The sequence below is a fragment of the Aegilops tauschii genome, chromosome 5 (genome assembly GCF_002575655.3).
Source record: "Aegilops tauschii subsp. strangulata cultivar AL8/78 chromosome 5, Aet v6.0, whole genome shotgun sequence".
Lineage (NCBI taxonomy): Eukaryota > Viridiplantae > Streptophyta > Magnoliopsida > Poales > Poaceae > Aegilops > Aegilops tauschii.
The window spans coordinates 582,865,548-582,890,451 of record NC_053039.3 but is presented as its reverse complement, the minus strand read 5'-3'; positions in this window follow the sequence as shown (position 1 = coordinate 582,890,451).

Here is a 24,904-nt window from a genome sequence, read left to right as displayed (position 1 = left end):
TGACTGACGACCGAGCGTCTCTTCCTTCTTTCCTCTGGCTCCTCGTGGTAGCACGTCTTCATGAGGCGCCATCTCCGACGCCGTGCACATGTCCATAGGACGGCGGCTTGTCCACCGGGACCTTCTTCAGTATGTTCAGGGCCCGGTTGAATTGGGTGTCCCACTTGGGCATCGCCGATGATTGTGATGACTCGTCGCTTTCGGCTGCCTTTTGGTGTTGCCCTTTCTGCAAAAGGAACGTGGATGGTTTACTAATGTGACAGAACTTGCAGTCGAATTGATTGGAAGCTAATATGATAATGTGGTAATATAACAATTACCAGAAGTCTCATGAACTCCCTCATGTTCTGGTCCGTGTTTGACTTTGTCGCACTTGTACCGGGCCCTGATCCAGTCATGCTCCAGCGGGTCGGTGAACTCCGCCAAGGGGTCTGGGATTCTGAGACTTTCACGTTCGGCGTCCTCCTTGGCCCATACGTGCCTCTTCCCCTCGTAACCACGGCTTCCGAGGCGGTGAGGAGGCGTGTTCTTGGCCTGGAGCGCCTTCATTTTGTCCGACTTTGCCTTGACACTTTCTTTACCGCAATTCTCCTTGAATTTTGCAAAGTCCTCTTCCATTATTGACGGATTATCAGCATGAATCTTGGACCACGGTTCATTCTTCGAAATCGCTTTTTTCACCCAAACTTTCTAGGAGGACAAGTTATTGGTGAACGTCACCATCGCATTGTTGTTTATCTTTCTCATGACAGGGTCTTCCCACATCTCTTTATATTCTTTTTCGTCCCGGCCGGGGAACAGGAACCTATTGTGCAACTTCTTTAGGAGCATCTGCTCCATATGTGGTATGAGCCTCAACCTCTCGTCGTTTATGTTCGCGGTTTCCCTGAGGATGCATCTAAGTTCATTGCCCCAGCACGAGCACGCATCCTCCGGCGATGTTGGCTCTAACTTCTTGGGGTGCATCTCCGTGACCACAATTTGTCCGATGCCAAGCTCGTTTCGTCTTCGTGTCCTCTTCTTCTTTGGTGCTTTACCGGCTGCGACAGCATCATTGCCGGTCTCGGGGGTGGTGTCGGTGCCGGTGCTGGTGCCGGTGTCGGCATCGGTGTCGGGGTTGGTGCCACTACCGCCACCATGAAACCCCATCTGGTGTTCGTCCAGGTAATCAAAATAGTGATTTGCTGCCTCGATGGGGTCTTCGAGGCGAGCAGAACCACACGCGTCTTCGGCGTCGGTAGACATGTTTCCTATTCAACAATTGTAAATTAAAGATATAATGAAGAGAAAAAAGGGGCCTATATTTGGTCGGAATGTTGATTCATTCCCCTTCCGACAAATCCCGGGTACTCCATATGTCCTAGTTTCTAGCACAAGTCATGTCGAAAATCACGGAAATTTTTGGCATGACCTTTGCTAAAAAGTGGACATATGGAGTGCCTGAAATTTGCCGGAATGGAAATGAATCAACATTCCGGCAAAACATAGGCCACTCAGATATTCTTCGACATTCAACCAACATTGCAAAATCATATAACATCAATGACATATGAGCATCACAGGAGCACATAGTGAAATGACCTCACTAAACATTGCAAAATAGTGGTCTTTTCAAAAATCAAAAACCTTTGCAAAATGATCTCACTAAACATTTGCTACTGTTGTTTATTTATAGGAAGGGAGCTACTATTTTTTGCTACTGTTTTATATTTATAGCTATTTTATATACCTACAAAAATTGCCTAGCTAATTTTATTTTATAGCTATTTTATAGCTCTACAAAATTTGCTACTGTTTTTTCTAGCTAATTTTTTTATTTATAGCTATAATGCCATTGTTTTTTATTAATAGCTAATTTTTTTATTTATAGCTATAGTGCTACTGTTTTTAATTAATAGCTAATTTTTTTTTATTTATAGCTATAATGCTACTGTTTTTTATTAATAGCTAATTTTTTTGCTAATTTACCTAAATTAGCTACTGCCCTAAACTAAATTTGCTACTGCGCTAATTAAATTAATTTGCTACTGCCCTAAACGAACTAGGGTTCGTCTCCTAGGTTTCATCTAACTAGGGTTATAATTCCGGCAAAACATAGAGAGAGCAGAGAGATGGGGAGGTGGGGGAGGGGGTACCTCAAGGGCAGAGAGGTGGCCGGAATGGCGGCGGCACGGACGAGGAGGTCGGAGCGGTGTCGGCGCGGACGAGGAGGAGGTCGGAGCGGTGGGCACGGGTGACGATGGCGGGTAGGGGCCGAGGTGCGACGACGGCGGGCAGGGGCCAAGGTGCGACGACGGCGGGCAGGGGCGACGACGGAGAGAGGGAGAGGGGGGATGGGACTTGGCGAAATTTTGAGCCCGCGCGGCGGGGGGGGGGGGGGGGTTTAACTCAAAATAGTGGTAGCGCTGGTTTAGAAACAACCGCTATAGCTAACTTAGCTATAACGCTTGTCCTAAACAAGCGCCACCGCTAACTGTTCCAATTTCTATTTTTTTAATTCTAAAATACTTAGCTATAGCGATGTGTAGTAGTAGCGCTGGCTCAGGATCCAGCGCTATAGCTAACTTAGCTATAGCGTTGGTCCACGACCCAGCGCTACTGCTAACTGTTCCAATTATTATTTGTATTTTCCTTTTCTAGTTTTTAGTTTTCTTTTCTTTTATTATTTTCCTTTTCTTTTCTATTTACTTTTATTTTTCTTTTGTACTGCTTTCTCCCTTTTCTTTTTAGTTTTCTTTTCTTTTATTATTTTCCTTTTCTTTTCTTTTCCCACTGCGCGAATATCACCGGAACCATGCATGTGGTGGTAACATATCAGTTGATCGATAACGGCTACTTAAGTGCGTACACAAAATAGATACAGATATATAAATGTAGGTTTCTGATCAGCTGCGTCGACGATGTTTCACATTGAGCTTCTTCCCTTTCTTGTTCGTTTCCGAGTAATTGAGCCCCTCCTTGTGACTTCTCCGGGGCCATGGAGTATGATCTTTCTTAGGTAATGTAGTATTGATTCTTCTTTTCACGTATGCTTCATCATCATCGTCATCTTCCCTCATCGGGTTGCCGTATTGGTCGTAGTCTTTCTCGTTGGCGACTCCATCCATTCCGACGATGCTCCTTTTGGATCTCCTCACGACAACATGGCTGGGATTGGCTTGGTCGGTTATGAAGAAGCATTGTGTCACGTGCTTAGCGTGTACCCATGGCTCATTTTTGGCGATGACGTTAACGTTCACGGGAGTGCTCTTCTCGTCGGGTATGGACATGGTGGTGAAAATACTTGTTTTCTCTTACGATGTCCTTGGCCCATCTGACACGGAACATCGTCGCATCGTGCATTCCAGCATAGTGAAGCTCCCAGATCTCTTCGACCCTTCCGTAGAATCTTTCAGTTGTGCCATTGGCGTCGGTCACGCATTGAATTGTCACCCCAGAGTTCTGGTAATCACTGTCCATGTCTTTGGCCTCCATGTAGAACGTGTACCCATTGATATCGTAGGACTGATAGGTCGCGAGCTTGGGCGCGGGGCCATGTGCTAAGGCATGTATGAGCAATCCGTCCGAACTGCCCTCTTCCGGGGGATTTTCAAGAACTTGCTGTTTAAACCAACACAAGAAAGTGGCATTGTGCTCTACAGTAACTTCGTCGTCCGTCTTGAGCATCCCCTTATCACGGTACTTCTTTGCGATGGTTTCTTTGTGCTGTGCCACATAATCATCTACCACATCTAGGTGTTGTAGCACTACTAAGTTAGCCCTGTCAAAGTCGTTCCGTTGATCCGAGTAGTCCACGTGCAATTCCCTCCGGCCGTTGTTGTGACCATCTCCTTCGAGCTTCCCATTGTGCTTCTTGACGGGCAAACCAACAACAGGGTCTCCGACGCTTATATAATTCTCGCAAAAGGAGACACACTCATGCATTAGATAACCCTGGATGATGCTCCCTTCGGGACGGGACATGTTACAAACGAATCCTTTGATTCCCCCATTCATCCTCTCGAACGGCATCATGCTGTGAAGGAATGTCGGCCCGAGGTCGATGATGTCGTCCACGATGTGAACACATAACTGCACCATGACGTCAAAGAACGCGGGCGGGAAGTACATCTCAAGCTCACATTGTATGACAATGATCTCTTCTTGTAGCCTTCGGAGCTGCTTTACACTTATGGACTTTCGAGATATAACGTCGAAGAAGTTGCAGAAACCAGTAAGCGTGTCACGGACGTGCTTCTCCATTATCCCTCTAATGGCAACCGGGAGTATCTGCATCATCATCACGTGACAGTCATGATACTTCGTCCCGCTGAACCTTTTCTTCTTGGGGTCTAGAAATCTTCTTATCTTCCCACAGTAACCGGAACTCACTTTGATTCCCATAAGGCACTTGACGAATTGATCGATCTCGTTCACACTTAAGGTGAAGTAAGAAGGGGGAAATAATTCTCCTCCTTCTAGTTGACTTTTCTTCCCCTTTCCCCCTCCTCCGTCTCCGTCTCCTCCATCAACTTTTTACGGTGGAGAACTTTCCTGATCTTCAAATCTTCCAAGTCTTTCCTTGCCTTCGGCCAATCCTTGGTCTTCTCCGGCATGTTCATCAGTGTGCCAAGCAAGCTCTCGAGGACATTCTTCGTGATATGCATTGGATCAGGGCAATGAGGCGTGTCATGATTGGGCCAATACTGCAAGCCCCAAAAAACAGACCTCGTTTTCCATACCTTCAGCAGCGACTCCGACGCCTTTTTGATCTTTTCCGGTGCGGGGCATTATTCCCAGTTTCTCAACAGCTCGTCGATTTCGGCGCCGCTCCTCTTACGTGGAGGTCCTCGAAGCTCAGCCAACCCATTGAATAGATCTCCACGCTTTCTCCACGGGTCATCCTTCTCGAGCCATCTACTATGCCCCATGTACATGATTTTTCTGGACCCGCCATCTTTTGTTGACGTAAGCTGCTGAGACGTTGTATCATCCATGCACCTCGTGCATTCGCAGTATCCATGGCACACCTGGCCTGAGGTGTACCCGTAACCGAGATAGTCGTGCACCATCGTCATCAGCACGACTCTCATGTGGAAATATTCTCCTTTGCTGGCGTCCCATGCATGTCCATGCCGATGTTTTCCATAACGTTTTTAGCTCCTCTTGTAGAAGCCCCATATACAGGTTAATACTATTTCCCGGTTGTTTCGGCCCTTGAATCAGCATGCTCATGTGTATGTACTTTGTCTTCATGCACTTCCATGGGGGGAGGTTGTACATCCATACAAACACGGGCCATGTGCTGTGGTTGGTGTTCTGGTTTCCAAACGGATTCATGCCATCGGTACTCGCACCAAGCACGATGTTCCTTGGATCTTCTGCAGCAAATCCATATACGGCGTTGAATGCTGTCCACTCGCTACCATCTATGAGGTGTCTCAGCCTCGGATCACCTTCATCGTCAGACTTCTTCCTCTCCGCGTGCCAGTGCATGAGCTTTGCTTCCTTAGGATCTACGAAATACCGCTGCGGACTGGGAGTGATCGGAAAGTACCATACAACTTTCTGAGGAGGTTTCTTTCCTGCCTTCTTGTATCGAGAAGCATTGCACACTGGATAGCTGGTTTTTTCCGCGTGCTCCCCCTGATAAATGATGCAATCGTTGATGCATGCGTGGTACCTAATGTGTGGCAAATCATAAGGGCAAACGATTTTCTTGGCCTCCTTGACACTAGTAGGACACAGGTTCCCCGCGGGAAGAACTTTCTTATGTGGAAACTTCAAATACTCATCGAGGCTTTTGTCTGTCCATTTGTTTTTCACCTTCGTCTTTAGAAGTTCAAGCGTGAAACTCAAGCGGGTCACCTCGGGATCGCAACCTTCATACAATGGAGTCCTCGAGTCTTCTTCAAGTTGCGCTATCTTGGCCTCCTCTCTAGAAGCAGCTCTCTCGCTAGTCGTACTCTTGCGAAGGAGATCTCGAACATGAGGGTCCTGCAAGACTACACTTAGTAGCGTCGAAGAGTACGGTGTGACCGCCGCCTGTTCTCCGTCATGTCCGGACTCTTCTTCGCCGTGTCCGGAATCTTCTCTGTTGTCGTCGTCATTTCCGGACTCTTCCCCGCCGACATGTCCAGCGCCATCGTCTTCTTGTCGATCGGTCATCTCTTCGTCTAGCCCCATGTCGTTATTCCCTGCCATGTGGACATCCTCATCATCATCATCTTCTTCACTTATCCACTGAATATAGCCATCCATGAAACCATTCATTAGCATGCGCCTTCAAAGTGCCACGATCAAAAGGGTCCAAAAGGACTCCTTCCTTGCATCTTGCACACGGACAACTAATCCTAGTCCGATTATTTGCATACATATCCATCACCACGGATTGCATGTACCGCTACACCTTCCATCCACTCACCTTCATGACCGACTGCACGGTATAGCAAGCAAAAGGGTTATGAAATAAATAATGCATGCTTCAACGTCATATATATATATATATATATATATATATATATATATAATTTTGGCATGACCTTGCCTGAAAATAGGACATATGAGTTTGCTCAAAATTCACCAAAACGGCAATAAATTGACATTTCGGCAAAACATAAGCAACTCGAGGGCATGTCACTAGCACAAATCTCTGCATATATATATATATATATATATATATATATATATATATCCCAAACACACATATTCTCATTCACACACATATTCCCATTCTTGAAATGAAAAACTTTTTACTCACCTATATATATATCTCCCGAGAGAGACCGAGAGCACGCGGTTAATTAGATGATGAGAGAGAACGATCGAGAGAGCACGTGTGGTTGGCTAAATAGCTAGCTAGATCTAGTTGTTGGGGAGTAGAGGTGAATCTAGCTAGCTAACTAATGGAGAGGGGTTATGGTGGATGGGGGCATTAATGGGGGAGAGAAGAGAGGTGTAGGAGAAAGAGAGAGGCCATTTATGGAGGAGGGTGCCATTAATGAGGAGAGAAGAGAGGTAGGAGGAAGAGAGAAGAAGAGCAACAATGCTGGAGAGTGGAGAGGGGAGAGGGGAAAGGAGGGGAGAGAGGGCAAAGTGGGGGAGAGGAGGGGGAGGGGGTAGAAAAGGTGGCAGCAGCCACAACTAGCAGTGGTGCTGCTTTGCAAAAAGCGCTGCTGCTATTAGACTTAGTAGTAGCGCTCTCCAGGAAAAGCGCTACTACTAAGTGGGGCCCACTAGCAGTAGCGGCACATTTAAACCGAGCGCTGCTACTAAACTGTTAGTAGTAGCGCTTTTTCTGTACACCGCTACAACTAAGGCGACCGTCGGTGGCCTCGTCTGGTCCCACATAGTAGTAGCGCGTTTCTGCTTCACAGCGCTACTACTATGGAGTTACTAGTAGCGCTTTCCAGGAAAAGCGCTACTGCTAAATAGGCAGCAACATTTACTATTTTCCAACGCTACTACTATGCTACTGTGTATAAGCATTTTCCTAGTAGTGAGTGAGGATGTTCTCAGAATGTCTGAGTACTACAATCGCTTGAATCAAGTGGGAGTTAATCTTCCAGATAAGATAGTGATTGACAGAGTTCTCTAGTCACTATCACCAACTTACTGGAACTTCGTGATGAACTACGATATACAAGGGATGACGAAAACGATTCCCGAGCTCTTCGCGATATTGAAATCAGCGAATGTAGAAATCAAGAAAGAGCATCAAGTGTTGATGGTTAACAAAACCACTAGTTTCAAGAAAAGGGCAAAAGTAAAAGAAAGGGAACTTCAAGAAGAATGAAAAGCAAGTTGTTACTCCCGTGAAGAAGCCCAAAGCTAGACCTAAGCCTGAAACTGAGTGCTTCTACTGCAAAGGGAATAATCACTGGAAGCAAAACTACCCCAAATAATTGGTGGATAAGAAGGATGGCAAAGTGAACAAAAGGTATATTTGATATACATGTTATTGATGTGTACTTTACTAGTGTTCATAGTAACCCCAGGGTATTTGATACCGGTTCAGTTTGCTAAGATTAGTAACTCAAAACAGGAGTTGCAAAATGAACAGAGACTAGTTATGGGCGAGGTGATGATGTGTGTTGGAAGTGATTCCAAGGTTGATAATATCACCATCGCACACTCCCTCTACCTTCGAGATTAGTGTTGGACGAAAATAAATGTTATTTGGTGTTTGCGTTGTGCATGAATATGATTGGATCATGTTTATTGCAATACGGTTATTCATTTAAGTCAAAGAATAATTGTTGTTCTGTTTACATGAATAAAACCTTCTATGGTCATACACTTAATATAAATGGTTTATTGAATCTCGATCTTAATGATACACATATTCATAATATTGATACCAAAAGATGAAAAGTTGATAATGATAGTGCAACATATTTGTGGCACTGCCGTTTAGGTCATATTGGTGTAAAGCGCATGAAGAAACTCCATGCGGATGGATTTTTGGAATCACTTGATGCTTGCGAGCCATGTCTCATGGGCAAGATGACTAAAACTCCATTCTCTAGAACAATGGAGCGAACCACTGACTTATTGAAAATAATACATACCGATGTATACAGTCCCATGGGCAAGATGACTAAAACTCCATTCTGCTGAACAATGGAGCGAACCACTGACTTATTGGAAATAATACATACTGATGTATACGATCCGATGAGTGATGAGGCTCGCGGTGGGTATCATTATTTTCTGACCTTCACATATGATTTGAGAAGATATGGGTATATCTACTTAATGAAACACAAGTCTGAAACATTTGAAAAGTTCAAAGAATTTCAGAGTGAAGTGGAAAAACATCGTAACAAGAAAATAAAGTTTCTTCGATCTGATCATGGAGACAAATATTTGAGTTACGAGTTTGGTCTTCATTTGAAACGATGTGGAATCGATTCGCAACTCACGCCACCTGGAACACCATAGCGTAATGGTGTGTCCGAACGTTGTAACCGTACTTTATTAGATATGGTGCAATCTATGATGTCTCTTACCGATGTACCACTATTGTTTTGGGGTTATGCAATAGAGACAGCTGCATTCACATTAAATAGGGCACTATCTAAATCCGTTGAGGCGACACCGTATAAACTTTGGTTTGGCAAGAAACCTAAGCTGTCGTTTCTTAAAGTTTGGGGTTGCGATGCTTATTTGAAAAAGCTTCAGCCTGATAAGCTCGAACACAAATCGAAGAAGTGCGTGTTCATAGGATACCCAAAAGAAACTATTGGGTACACCTTCTATCACAGATCCGACGGCAAGATCTTTGTTGCTAAGAATGGATCCTTTCTAGAGAAGGAGTTTCTCTCGAAAGAAGTGAGTGGGAGGAAACTAGCTCATCACAAAAATCAGTTCCAGTGATGCCTACACCAACTAAAGAGGAAGCTAATGATGATGATCATGAAACTTCAGATAAAGTTACTACCGAACCTCGTGTTGGGAATCGTAGCATAATTTTAAAATTTTCCTACGTTCACCAAGATGCATCTATGGAGTATACTAGCAACGAGGGTAAGGGAGTGCATCTACATACCCTTGTAGATCGCGAGCGGAAGCGTTCCAATGAACGTGGATGACGGAGTCGTACTCACCGTGATCCAAATCACCGATGACCGAGTGCCGAACGGACGGCACCTCCGCGTTCAACACACGTACGGTGCATCGACGTCTCCTCCTTCTTGATCCAGCAAGGGGGAAGGAGAGGTTGATGGAGATCCAGCAGCATGACGGCGTGGTTGTGGATGTAGCGGGTCTCCGGCAGGGCTTCGCAAGCTTCTGCGAGAGAGAGAGAGAGAGAGAGAGAGAGAGAGATGTTGCAGGGGAGGAGGGAGGCGCCCAAGGCTGTTGTGTGCTGCCCTCCCTCCCCCCCCCTTTATATAGGCCCCCTGGGGGGGCGCCGGCCCCAAGAGATGGGATCTCAAGGGGGGGCGCCGGCCACAAGGGGGGAAGGGGTTGCCTTGCCCCCCAAGGCAAGGGGGAACTCCCCCCCTAGGGTTCCCAACCCTAGGCGCATGGGGGGAGGCCCAAGGGGGGTGCCCCAGCCCACTAAGGGCTGGTTCCCTTCCACTTTCAGCCCACGGGGCCCTCCGGGATAGGTGGCCCCACCCGGTGGACCCCCGGGACCCTTCCGGTGGTCCCGGTACAATACCGGTAACTCCCGAAACTTTCCCGGTGGCCGAAACTGGACTTCCTATATATAATTCTTCACCTCCGGACCATTCCGGAACCTCTCGTGACGTCCGGGATCTCATCCGGGACTCCGAACAACTTTCGTGTTTCCGCATACATATATCTCTACAACCCTAGCGTCACCGGACCTTAAGTGTGTAGACCCTACGGGTTCGGGAGACATGCAGACATGACCGAGACGCCTCTCCGGTCAATAACCAACAGCGGGATCTGGATACCCATGTTGGCTCCCACATGTTCCACGATGATCTCATCGGATGAACCACGGTGTCGAGGATTCAATCAATCCCGTATACAATTCCCTTTGTCAATCGGTATGTTACTTGCCCGAGATTCGATCGTCGGTATCCCAATACCTTGTTCAATCTCGTTACTGGCAAGTCTCTTTACTCGTACCGCAATGCATGATCCCGTGACTAACGCCTTAGTCACATTGAGCTCATTATGATGATGCATTAACGAGTGGGCCCAGAGATACCTCTCCGTCACACGGAGTGACAAATCCCAGTCTCGATCTGTGCCAACCCAACAGACACTTTCGGAGATACCCGTAGTGCACCTTTATAGTCACCCACTTACGTTGTGACGTTTGGCACACCCAAAGCACTCCTACGGTATCCGGGAGTTGCACGATCTCATGGTCTAAGGAAAAGATACTTGACATTGGAAAAGCTCTAGCAAACGAAACTACACGATCTTTTATGCTATGCTTAGGATTGGGTCTTGTCCATCACATCATTCTCCTAATGATGTGATCCCGTTATCAATGACATCCAATGTCCATAGTCAGGAAACCATGACTATCTGTTGATCAACGAGCTAATCAACTAGTGGCTTACTAGGGACACGTTGTGGTCTATGTATTCACACATGTATTACGATTTCCGGACAATACAATTATAGCATGAATAATAGACAATTATCATGAACAAAGAAATATAATAATAACCATTTATTATTGCCTCTAGGGCATATTTCCCACTTGCACTAGAGTCAATAATCTAGTTACATTGTGATGAATCGAACACCCATTGCGTCCTGGTGTTGATCATGTTTTGCCCTAGGGAGAGGTTTAGTCAACGGATCTGCTACATTCAGGTCCGTATGTACTTTACAAATATCTATGTCTCCATTTTGAACACTTTCACGAATGGAGTTGAAGCGACGCTTGACATGCCTGGTCTTCCTGTGAAACCTGGGCTCCTTCGCAAGGGCAATAGCTCCAGTGTTGTCACAGAAGAGAGTCATCGGGCCCAACGCATTGGGAATCACCCCTAGGTCGGTAATGAACTCCTTCATCCAGACTGCTTCCTGTGCTGCCTCCGAGGCTGCCATGTACTCCCCTTCACATGTAGATCCCGCCACGACGCTTTGCTTGCAACTGCACCAGCTTACTGCTCCTCCATTCAAAATATACACGTATCCGGTCTGTGACTTCGAGTCATCCACATCTGTGTCGAAGCTAGCGTCGACGTAACCCTTTACGACGAGCTCTTCGTCACCTCCATAAACGAGAAACATATCCTTAGTCCTTTTCAGGTACTTCAGGATATTCTTGACCGCTTTCCAGTGTTCCTTGCAGGGATTACTTTGGTACCTTCCTACCAAACTTACGGCAAGGTTTACATCAGGTCTGGTACACAGCATGGCATACATAATAGACCCTATGGCCGAGGCATAGGGGATGACACTCATCTCTTCTATATCTTCTGCCGTGGTCGGGCATTGAGCCGTGCTCAATTGCACACCTTGCAATACAGGCAAGAACCCCTTCTTGGACTGATCCATATTGAACTTCTTCAATATCTTGTCAAGGTATGTACTCTGTGAAAGACCAATGAGGCGTCTTGATCTCTCTCTATCGATCTTGATGCCTAATATATAAGCAGCTTCTCCAAGGTCCTTCATTGAAAAACACTTATTCAAATAGGCCTTTATACTTTCCAAGAATTCTATATCATTTCCCATCAATAGTATGTCATCCACATATAATATGAGAAATGCTACAGAGCTCCCACTCACTTTCTTGTAAACACAGGCTTCTCCATAAGTCTGTGTAAACCCAAACGCTTTGATCATCTCATCAAAGCGAATGTTCCAACTCCGAGATGCTTGCACCAGCCCATAGATCGAGCGTTGGAGCTTGCACACTTTGTTAGCATTCTTAGGATCGACAAAACCTTCCGGCTGCATCATATACAACTCTTCCTTAAGGAAGCCATTAAGGAATGCCGTTTTGACGTCCATCTGCCATATCTCATAATCATAGTATGCGGCAATTGCTAACATGATTCGGACGGACTTCAGCTTCGCTACGGGTGAGAAAGTCTCATCGTAGTCAACCCCTTGAACTTGTCGATAACCCTTAGCGACAAGTCGAGCTTTGTAGATGGTCACATTACCATCCGCGTCCGTCTTCTTCTTAAAGATCCATTTGTTTTCTATTGCTCGCCGCTCATCGGGCAAGCCAGTCAAAGTCCATACTTTGTTTTCATACATGGATTCTATCTCGGATTTCATGGCTTCTAGCCATTTGTCGGAATCCGGGCCCGCCATCGCTTCTTCATAGTTCGAAGGTTCACCGTTGTCTAACAACATGATTTCCAGGACAGGGTTGCCGTACCACTCTGGTGCGGAACGTGTCCTTGTGGACCTACGAAGTTCAGTAGTAACTTGATCCGAAGCTTCATGATCATCATCATCAACTTCCTCCCTAGTCGGTGTAGGCACCACAGGAACATTTTCCCGCGCTGCGCTACTTTCCGGTTCGGAAGGGGTGACTATCACCTCATCAAGTTCCACTTTCCTCCCACTCAATTCTTTCGAGAGAAACTCCTTCTCCAGAAAGGACCCGTTCTTGGCAACGAAGATCTTGCCTTCGGATCTGAGGTAGAAGGTATACCCAATAGTTTCCTTAGGGTATCCTATGAAGACGCATTTTTCCGATTTGGGTTCGAGCTTTTCAGTTTGAAGTTTCTTGACATAAGCATCGCATCCCCAAACTTTTAGAAACGACAGCTTAGGTTTCTTCCCAAACCATAATTCATACGGTGTCGTCTCAATGGATTTCGACGGAGCCCTATTTAAAGTGAATGCGGCAGTCTCTAAAGCATAACCACAAAATGAGAGCGGTAAATCGGTAAGAGACATCATAGATCGCACCATATCCAATAGAGTGCGATTACGACGTTCGGACACACCATTTCTCTGAGGTGTTCCAGGCGGCGTGAGTTGTGAAACTATTCCACATTTCCTTAAGTGTGTACCAAATTCGTGACTTAAATATTCTCCTCCACGATCTGATCGTAAGAATTTTATTTTTCTGTCACGTTGATTCTCAACCTCACTCTGAAATTCCTTGAACTTTTCAAAGGTTTCAAACTTGTGTTTCATTAGGTAGACATACCCATATCTACTTAAATCATCGGTGAGAGTGAGAACATAACGATATCCTCCGCGAGCCTCAACACTCATTGGACCGCACACATCGGTATGTATGATTTCCAATAAGTTGGTTGCTCGCTCCATTGTTCCGGAGAACGGAGTCTTGGTCATCTTACCCATGAGGCATGGTTCGCATGTGTCAAATGATTCGTAATCAAGAGACTCCAAAATTCCATCTGCATGGAGCTTCTTCATGCGCTTGACACCAATGTGACCAAGGCGGCAGTGCCACAAGTATGTGGGACTATCGTTATCAACTTTACATCTTTTGGTATTCACACTATGAACATGTGTAACATCACGTTCGAGATTCATCAAAAATAAATCATTGACCAGCGGGGCATGACCATAAAACATATCTCTCAAATAAATAGAACAACCATTATTCTCAGATTTAAATGAGTAGCCATCTCGAATTAAACGAGATCCAGATACAATGTTCATGCTCAAAGCTGGCACTAAATAACAATTATTGAGGTTTAAAACTAATCCCGTGGGTAGATGCAGAGGTAGCGTGCCAACGGCGATCACATCGACCTTGGAACCATTCCCGACGCGCATCGTCACCTCGTCCTTTGCCAGTCTCCGCTTATTCCGTAGTTCCTGCTTTGAGTTACAAATATGAGCAACCGCACCGGTATCAAATACCCAGGAGCTACTACGAGTACTGGTAAGGTACACATCAATTACTTGTATATCGCATATACCTTGGGTGTTGCCGGCCTTCTTCTTGTCCGCTAAATATTTGGGGCAGTTCCGCTTCCAGTGACCACTTCCCTTGCAATAAAAGCACTCAGTCTCGGGCTTGGGTCCATTCTTTGACTTCTTCCCGGTAACTGGCTTACCGGGCGCGGCAACTCCCTTGCCGTCCTTCCTGAAGTTCTTCTTACCCTTGCCCTTCTTGAACTTAGTGGTTTTATTCACCATCAACACTTGATGTTCTTTTCTGATCTCCCCTTCCGCTGATTTCAGCATTGAATATACCTCGGGAATGGTCTTTTCCATCCCCTGCATATTGTAGTTCATCACAAAGCTCTTGTAGCTTGGTGGAAGCGACTGGAGGATTCTGTCAATGACCGCGTCATCCGGGAGATTAACTCCCAGCTGAGACAAGCGGTTGTGCAACCCAGACATTCTGAGTATGTGCTCACTAACAGAGCTGTTCTCCTCCATTTTACAGCTGAAGAACTTGTCGGAGACTTCATATCTCTCGACCCGGGCATGAGCTTGAAAAACCAGTTTCAGCTCCTCGAACATCTCATATGCTCCATGTTTCACAAAACGCTTTTGGAGACCCGGTTCTAAGCTGTAAAGCATGCCGCACTGAACGAGGGAGTAATCATCAGCACGCTGCTGCCAAGCGTTCATAACGTCTTGGTTCTCTGGGATTGGTGCTTCACCTAGCGGTGCTTCTAAGACATAATCTTTCTTGGCTACTATGAGGATGAGCCTCAGGTTCCGGACCCAGTCCGTATAGTTGCTGCCATCATCTTTCAGCTTGGTTTTCTCTAGGAACGCGTTGAAATTGAGGACAACGTTGGCCATTTGATCTACAAGACATAGTGTAAAGATTTTTAGACTAAGTTCATGATAATTGAGTTCATCTAATCAAATTATTTAATGAACTCCCACTCAGATAGACATCCCTCTAGTCATCTAAGTGAAACATGATCCGAGTCAACTAGGCCGTGTCAGATCATCACGTGAGACGGACTAGTCAAGATCGGTGAACATCTCCATGTTGATTGTATCTTCTATACGACTCATGCTCGACCTTTCGGTCCTCCGTGTTCCGAGGCCATGTCTGTACATGCTAGGCTCGTCAAGTCAACCTAACTGTATTGCGTGTGTTCCGAGGCCATGTCTGTACATGCTAGGCTCGTCAACACCCGTTGTATTCGAACGTTAGAATCTATCACACCCGATCATCACGTGGTGCTTCGAAACAACGAACCTTCGCAACGGTGCACAGTTAGGGTGAACACTTTCTTGAAATTATTATAAGGGATCATCTTACTTACTACCGTCGTTCTAAGCAAATAAGATGCAAAAACATGATAAACATCACATGCAATCATATAGTGACATGATATGGCCAATATCATCATGCTCCTTTGATCTCCATCTTCGGGGCACCATGATCATCTTCGTCACCGGCATGACACCATGATCTCCATCATCATGATCTCCATCATTGTGTCTTCATGAAGTCGTCACGCCAACGATTACTTCTACTTGTATGGCTAACGCGTTTAGCAACAAAGTAAAGTAAATTACATGGCGTTATTCAATGACACGCAGGTCATGCAAAATAATAAAGACAACTCCTATGGCTCCTGCCGGTTGTCATACTCATCGACATGCAAGTCGTGATTCCTATTACAAGAATATGATCAATCTCATACATCACATATATCATTCATCACATCTTCTGGCCATATCACATCACATAGCACTTGCTGCAAAAACAAGTTAGACGTCCTCTACTTGTTGTTGCAAGTTTTTACGTGGTTTGTAGGTTTCTAGCAAGAACGTTTTCTTACCTACGTATGACCACAACGTGATTTGCCAATTTCTATTTACCCTTCATAAGGACCCTTTTCATCGAATCCGTTCCGACTAAAGTAGGAGAGACAGACACCCGCTAGCCACCTTATGCAACTAGTGCATGTCAGTCGGTGGAACCAGTCTCACGTAAGCGTACGTGTAAGGTCGGTCCGGGCCGCTTCATCCTACAATGCCGCCGAAACAAGAAACGACTAGTAGCGGCAAGAAGAATTGGCAAACTCAACGCCCACAACTGCTTTGTGTTCTACTCGTGCATAGTAACTACGCATAGACCTGGCTCTGATACCACTGTTGGGAATCGTAGCATAATTTTAAAATTTTCCTACGTTCACCAAGATGCATCTATGGAGTATACTAGCAACGAGGGGAAGGGAGTGCATCTACATACCCTTGTAGATCGCGAGCGGAAGTGTTCCAATGAACGTGGATGACGGAGTCGTACTCGCCGTGATCCAAATCACCGATGACCGAGTGCCGAACGGACGGCACCTCCGCGTTCAACACACGTACGGTGCAGCGACGTCTCCTCCTTCTTGATCCAGCAAGGGGGAAGGAGAGGTTGATGGAGATCGAACAGCATGACGGCGTGGTGGTGGATGTAGCGGGTCTCCGGCAGGGCTTCGCAAGCTTCTGCGAGAGAGAGAGAGAGATGTTGCAGGGGAGGAGGGAGGCGCCCAAGGCTGTTGTGTGCTGCCCTCCCTCCCCCCCCCCTTTATATAGGCCCCCTGGGGGGTGCCGGCCCCAAGAGATGGGATCTCAAGAGGGGGCGGCGGCCACAAGGGGGGAAGGGGTTGCCTTGCCCCCCAAGGCAAGGGGGAACTCCCCCCCTAGGGTTCCCAACCCTAGGCGCATGGGGGGAGGCCCAAGGGGGGCGCCCCAGCCCACTAAGGGCTATTTCCCTTCCACTTTCAGCCCACGGGGCCCTCCGGGATAGGTGGCCCCACCCGGTGGACCCCCGGGACCCTTCCGGTGGTCCCGGTACAATACCGGTAACCCCCGAAACTTTCCCGGTGGCCGAAACTGGACTTCCTATATATAATTCTTCACCTCCGGACCATTCCGGAACCTCTCGTGACGTCCGGGATCTCATCCGGGACTCCGAACAACTTTCGTGTTTCCGCATACATATATCTCTACAACCCTAGCGTCACCGGACCTTAAGTGTGTAGACCCTACGGGTTCGGGAGACATGCAGACATGACCGAGACGCCTCTCCGGTCAATAACCAACAGCGGAATCTGGATACCCATGTTGGCTCCCACATGTTCCACGATGATCTCATCGGATGAACCACAGTGTCGAGGATTCAATCAATCCCGTATGCAATTCCCTTTGTCAATCGGTATGTTACTTGCCCGAGATTCGATCGTCGGTATCCCAATACCTTGTTCAATCTCGTTACCGGCAAGTCTCTTTACTCGTACCGCAATGCATGATCCCGTGACTAACGCCTTAGTCACATTGAGCTCATTATGATGATGCATTACCGAGTGGGCCCAGAGATACCTCTCCGTCACACGGAGTGACAAATCCCAGTCTCGATCCGTGACAACCCAACAGACACTTTCGGAGATACCCGTAGTGCACCTTTATAGTCACCCAGTTACGTTGTGACGTTTGGCACACCCAAAGCACTCCTACGGTATCCGGGAGTTGCACGATCTCATGGTCTAAGGAAAAGATACTTGACATTGGAAAAGCTCTAGCAAACGAAACTACACGATCTTTTATGCTATGCTTAGGATTGGGTCTTGTCCATCACATCATTCTCCTAATGATGTGATCCCGTTATCAATGACATCCAATGTCCATAGTCAGGAAACCATGACTATCTGTTGATCAACGAGCTAGTCAACTAGAGGCTTACTAGGGACACGTTGTGGTCTATGTATTCACACATGTATTACGATTTCCGGACAATACAATTATAGCATGAATAATAGACAATTATCATGAACAAAGAAATATAATAATAACCATTTATTATTGCCTCCAGGGCATATTTCCAACACCTCGTTGGTCAACCAGAGTACGGTCCGCACCAGAGTGGTACGGTAATCCCGTTCTGGAAGTCATGTTACTAGACCATGATAAACCTACGAACTATGACGAAGCGATGATGAGCCCAGATTCCCCAAAATGGCTTGAGGCCATGAAATCTGAGATGGGATCCATGTATGAGAACAAAGTATGGACTTTGGTGGACTTGCCCGATGGTCGTCAAGCCATTGAGAATAAATGGATCTTCAAGAGGAAGACGGACGCTGATGGTAGTGTTACTATCTACAAAGCTCGACTTGTTGCAAAAGATTTTCGACAAGTTCAAGAAGTTGACTACGATGAGACCTTCTCACTCGTATCGATGATTAAGTCTGTCCGAATCATGTTAGCAATTGCCGCATTTATGAAATCTGGCAAATGGATATCAAAATTACATTCCTTAATGGATTTATTAAAGAAGAGTTGTATATGATGCAACCAGAAGGTTTTGTCAATCCTAAAGGTGCTAACAAAATGTGCAAGCTCCAGTGATCCCTCTATGGACTGGTGCAAGCATCTTGGAGTTGGAATATACACTTTGATGAGTTGATCAAAGTATATAGTTTTATACAGACTTGCGGTGAAGCCTGTATTTACAAGAAAGTGAGTGAGAGCACTACAACCTTTCTGCTAAGTATATGTGAATGACATATTGTTGATCGGAAATGATGTAGAATTTTCTGAAAGGAGTATTTGGAAGGAGTTTTTCAAAAGAAAGACCTCGGTGAAGCTGCTTACATATTGAGCACCAAGATCTATAGAGATAGATCAAAACGCTTGATCAGACTTTCGATGAGTAGATACCTTGATAAGATTTTGAAAGAGTTCAAAATGGATCAGTCAAAGAAGGAGTTCTTGCCTGAGTTGTAAGGTATGAAGTTGAGTAAGACTCAAAACCCAACCACGGCAGAAGATAGAGAGAGAATGAAAGTTATTCCCCACTAGTAGAAAACAAGGCTTTGGTCACAGCGCAATATACACAGTAGTCCCGGTTGCATTACGAACCGGGACTAATGTGAGCATTAGTCCCGGTTCGAGCGGCTAAAGGCATTAGTCCCAGTTCAAATGGGCCATTTAGTGTCGGTTTGAGACACGAACCGGGACAAAAGGGCATCGCACCCTTTAGTCCCGGTTCGTGTCTCAAACCGGGACTAAAGATTAGACCTTTAGTCCGGTTTGAGATATGAACCCGGACTAAAGGGTGTGATGCCCTTTAGTCCCGGTTCGTGTCTCAAACCGAGACTAAAGGGCCCATTTCTCAAACTCTACCCCCCCCCCCGGGTGTATCGCCATTTCAGTTTTGAAAAAAAACAAAAGAAAATGATAAAAGCTTCAAAAAATAAAATCCTTCGAGATGTAGTTATATTACTACATCTACTAGTTAGGAAAATTAAAAAACTTAAATTTCGACATGTTTTGTAAAAAGGTGTCATGAAAAAGTAAAATGGTTATAACTTTTGCATACGATGTCGGAAAAAAATGTATAATATATCAAAATGTTCAGCACGAAAATCCGCATCCTGTTTGCAAATTTTTAGAATCCTCAAATTCCAAAAGGAAAAAAAGATATGCTGAAATTTCAGTTTTTTTGAATTTTGGTTAAATCTGGTCAAACTATTTATTCAAGAAGTATTAGTGTTACTACATAATTATTCAAGAATATTAGTGTTACTAAATAATTTTTTTTTTGAATTTTGGTCAAATCTGGTCAAACGATGGTCAAACTACTTAATCAAGAAATATTAGTGTTACTAAATAATTATTGTTTTTTAGTATAATAGTTTCAAACTCAAACAGTGAAACATGTGACTTCATGCTCAAGCTAAACTCCTGAGGGTTAGTAGGATTGACATCTTACTATTGTCAGGAAAATAACAAGTGCAGACTTGGAAACGAGGGGGAATAAAACCTGGAAGTTAAGCGTGCTCAGGCTGGAGTAGTGAGAGGATGGGTGACCGGCCGGGAAGTTAGATGATTTGGAATGATGAGGGGTGATTAGAGATTAGAGGTTAAATTGAGCAGTGATGAGGGGTGAGTAGAGATTAAATTGTAAACTAATTCAGAAATTTGAAAATCAGAAGAAAAAAATTTAAAAATTCAAAACAAAAAATCGTAACATTTCCTTTAGTCTCGGTTGGTGTTACCAACCGGGACTAAAGGTGGAGCTCCAGACAGCAACCACGTGGAGGGCCTTTAGTCTCGGTTCGTATAAGAACCGGGACTAAAGGGGGGGCCTTTAGTACCGACCCTTTAGTCCCGGTTCCAGAACCGGGACTAAAGGCCCTCTAGAACCGGGACAAATGGCCCTTTTTCTACTAGTGCCCTATGCCTCAGCCATAGGTCCTATAAAGTATGCTATGCTGTGTACCAGACCTATTGTGTACCTTGCCATGAGTTTGGCAAGGGGGTACGATAGTGATCCAGGAGTGGATCACTGGACAACAGTCAAAGTTATCCTTGGAGAACTAAGGAAATATTTCTCGTTTATGGAGGTGATAAAGAGTTCGTCATAAAAGGTTACGTCGATGCAAGCTTTTACACCGATCCGGATGACTCTGAGTCTTAATTTGAATACATATTGAAAGTGGGAGCAATTATCTAGAGTAGCTCCATGCAGAGCATTGTAGACATAGAAAATTTGCAAAATACATATAGTTCTGAATGTGGCAGACCCGTTGACTAAACTTCTCTCACAAGCAAAACATGATCACACCTTAGTACTCTTTGGGTGTTAATCACATTACGATGTGAACTAGATTATTGACTCTAGTAAACCCTTTGGGTGTTAGTCACATGGCGATGTGAACTAATCACATAAAGATGGGAACTATTGGTGTTAAATCACATGACGATGTGAACTAGATTATTGACTCTAGTGCAAGTGGGAGACTAAAGGAAATATGCCCTAGAGGCAATAATAAAGTTGTTATTTATATTTCCTTATATCATGATAAATGTTTATTATTCATGCTAGAATTGTATTAACCGGAAACTTAGTACATGTGTGAATACATAGACAAACAGAGTGTCCCTATTATGCCTCTACTTGACTAGCTCGTTAATCAAAGATGGCTAAGTTCCTAGCCATAGACATGTTGTGTCATTTGATGAACGGGATCACATCATTAGGAGAATGATGTGATGGACAAGACCCATCTGTTAGCTTAGCATAATTATCGTTTAGTTTTGTTGCTATTTCTTTCTTCATGTGTTATACATGTTCCTCTGACTATGAGATTATGCAACTCCCGAATACTGGAGGAACACCTTGTGTGCTATCAAACGTCACCACGTAACTGGGTGATTATAAAGATGCTCTATAGGTGTCACCGAAGGTGTTTGTTGGGTTGGCATAGATCAAGATTAGGATTTGTCACTCCGTGTATCGGAGAGGTATCTCTGGGGGCCTCTCGGTAATGCTCATCACTATAAGCCTTGCAAGCAATGTGACTAATGAGTTAGTTACGGGATGTTGCATTACGGAACGAGTAAAAAGACTTGCCGGTAACGAGATTGAACTAGGTATGATGATACCGACGATCGAATCTCGGGCAAGTAACATATCGATGACAAAGGGAACAACATATGTTGTTATGCGGTTTGACCGATAAAGATCTTCGTAGAATATGTAGGAGCCAATATGAGCATCCAGGTTTCGCTATTGGTTATTGACCAGAGATGTGTCTCGGTCATGTCTACATAGTTCTCGAACCCGTAGGGTCCGCACGCTTAAACGTTCGATGACGATTTGTATTATGAGTTATGTGATTTGATGACCGAAGTTTGTTCGGAGTCCCGGATGTGATCACGGACATGACGAGGAGTCTCGAAATGGTCGAGAGGTAAAGATTCATATATTGGAAGGCTATATTCGGACATTGGAATGGTTCCGAGTGATACGGGTATTTTTTCGAGTACCGGGGAGTTACGGGAATTCGCCGGGGGAAGTATTGGGCCTTATTGGGCTTTAGTGGAAAGGAGAGAAGGGCCACAAGGGGAGGCAGCGCGCCTCCCCATGGGCTGGTCCGAATTGGACTAGGAGGGGACGGCGCCCCCCTCTTTCCTTCTCCCTCTCGTCCTCCTTCCCTCTCTCCACCTCTTGGAAAAGGAAGGGGACTCCAACTAGGATTGGGAATCCTAGTTGGACTCCCCCTATAGGTGCGACCCTCCTAGGCCGGCCTCCTGCTCCTCCCTCCTTTATATACGGGGGAGGGGGCACCCCTAAGGCACACCAAAGTTTCTCTTAGCCGTCTGTGGTGCCCCCCTCCACAGTTACACACCTCGGTCACATCGTCGTAGTGCTTAGGCGAAGCCCTGCGCCGGTAACTTCATCATCGCCGTCGCCACGCCGTCGTGCTGACGAAACTCTCCCTTGTCCTCAACTGGATCAAGAGCTCGAGGGACGTCATCGAGCTGAACGCGGAGGTGCCGTACTTCGGTACTTGGATCGGTTGGATCGCGAAGACGTTCGACCACATTAATCGCGTTAGTAAACGCTTCCTCTTTCGGTCTACGAGGGTGAGTGGATACACTCTCCCGTCTCGTTGCTATGCTTCTCCTAGATAGATCTTGCGTGATCGTAGGAATTTTTTTAAAATACTATGTTCCGCAACACTTATATCCCTATTTATACCCTTTCTCGGGGACCATAACGAACCTTACAAGCTCAATAAATTGTGATTCTTCACCTTTTCTTAGCGGGCTCGAATCTGGTAGTTTCTACTTCTGTTCTGGTCATACAATCAAAACTCTAGGGTCACTTACCTTGATAATTGTTTTTTTCTCCTATTAGCATTTCTTGGCAATCTTAGATAAGAGCGGACCAAGCCCAACCTCCAGTGCAGACCCAAAACTATATAGACTATTTTTCAGGCACACAATCACAACCAAGTTAATTTAGTTATACTAGCACATATGCCCGTGCGTTGCAACGGGAGAAAAATTAGTATGTATATAAAGTTAGTGAGAATTATATGTGCTAGCAAAATCCTGTGCGCATGTCAAAAAAAAACATTTAGTTTCTCGGTTTCACGAGTGTGAAGTAATCAATCCGCTATTTTTCCATTCATTGATTGAGACTATTTAGGAGTTTTGTTACGTAATTGTACGTCAGAGAAGGCCCATTAATTATTCAATCTACTATTCCTTTCAATTGAGGAGATTTTAAGGTATCAAGTTTCTGAATATTGTCGGAAACATGAACCATTTTTTAAATCCTGAACAGTTTTTTGAAAATTTTGTACACTTTCAGAAAAACGTGAACAAAATTTGAAATAGGAAAATCTTTTCAAATTCACAAACATTTTTTGAGAACATTAACTTTTTTTATAAAAATATGAACATTATTTCAATTTGTGAACTTTTTGTAGAACGGGAAAATGTGTTCAAAATTCATATTTTTTTTTGAAAATGTGTATCTTTTAACATTATTTTGAATTGTGAAAATTTCACTAAAACAAGATTATTTTTCGATTTTGGAGCATTTTTTAAATTTCCATTTTTTTAGAAATCTCAAACAATTTTGAAAACAATCAAGTTTTTTTAAAAAATGGGAAACTTTTTTGAAGTTCTGATTTTTTTCAAGATAGCACCAAAATTTTGTAATTCTAAACATTTTTTGTATTTTTTTTGAAATTCTGAAAGTTTTTTTGAGAAGTTTTAATTTATGAAATAAATTCTATAATAAAAAATAAACTTGGAAGAGAAAAAGGAGAATAAAAATAGTAGTAAAACACAGAAACAAAGAAAAATGGCCCATCCCATTATTCTCTGTCCTGTGCGAACCTCCGACTATTTCTCGCCCTGTGCGGAAAATAGAATTTCTCCCAGCTGCGTAGGCAGAAAAAATAAGTTGGCTGGCTTCATTGGGCCACAGCGTGCGGCCCACGTACGAAATTCTGAAAAATCTTTTTTTTTCTAGGAGAAGAACGCATAAGAATTTAGCACCATCTCGTGTAGATAAAAATACTTATTGGCGGTGAACGGATGAAAAAATTAGGCAAACACAACTTGCTTTATTAGTAGAAGAATATATAGATATAGATATAGACTAGTTAACTGCCCATGCGTTGCATCGGGACATAAGAAATCATGTGAAACATGTATATCTCTAAGATCCTCGTGCACATTAAACAATATTGTCAACATTTGATTCACCATGTTATAAATCACCCTTCTTCGTCATCTTCACCACTATCTCCACTCCCCATCCCAAACTCATCACCGTCGTTAATGGCACATCCGGCTATCAATCAAATTTTAGGCAAGGGGAGACATGGTAGCTTCAGAAAATACGAGAAAATTCAGTAGCTTTAGAGAAGTTTTAGGGTGAATATGAAACATAAGTAGTGATAAATATTTAATGGCATGGTACAACATGTTATAACTCACATTGAAGGTATAAACACCAGAAAGGGTTCTTCTTACGAAAGGGTTATCATCGCGTACAATTCGATGTAGGCATAGAACATACTCTCTCTGTAAGCATTTATAAGTTGTGACCTATAACGTCTTATAAAAGCTGACTGGAAACACTATGCACACGACACTTTGGCGGACGATTTCTAGATGAAGCTGTGATCAATGGCACTAATGCATGAAGCCAAACTGATGGATGGCTGCTAACATGTGTCATGCATAAATCGGCCGCCAAGATGTCGTCTATGTA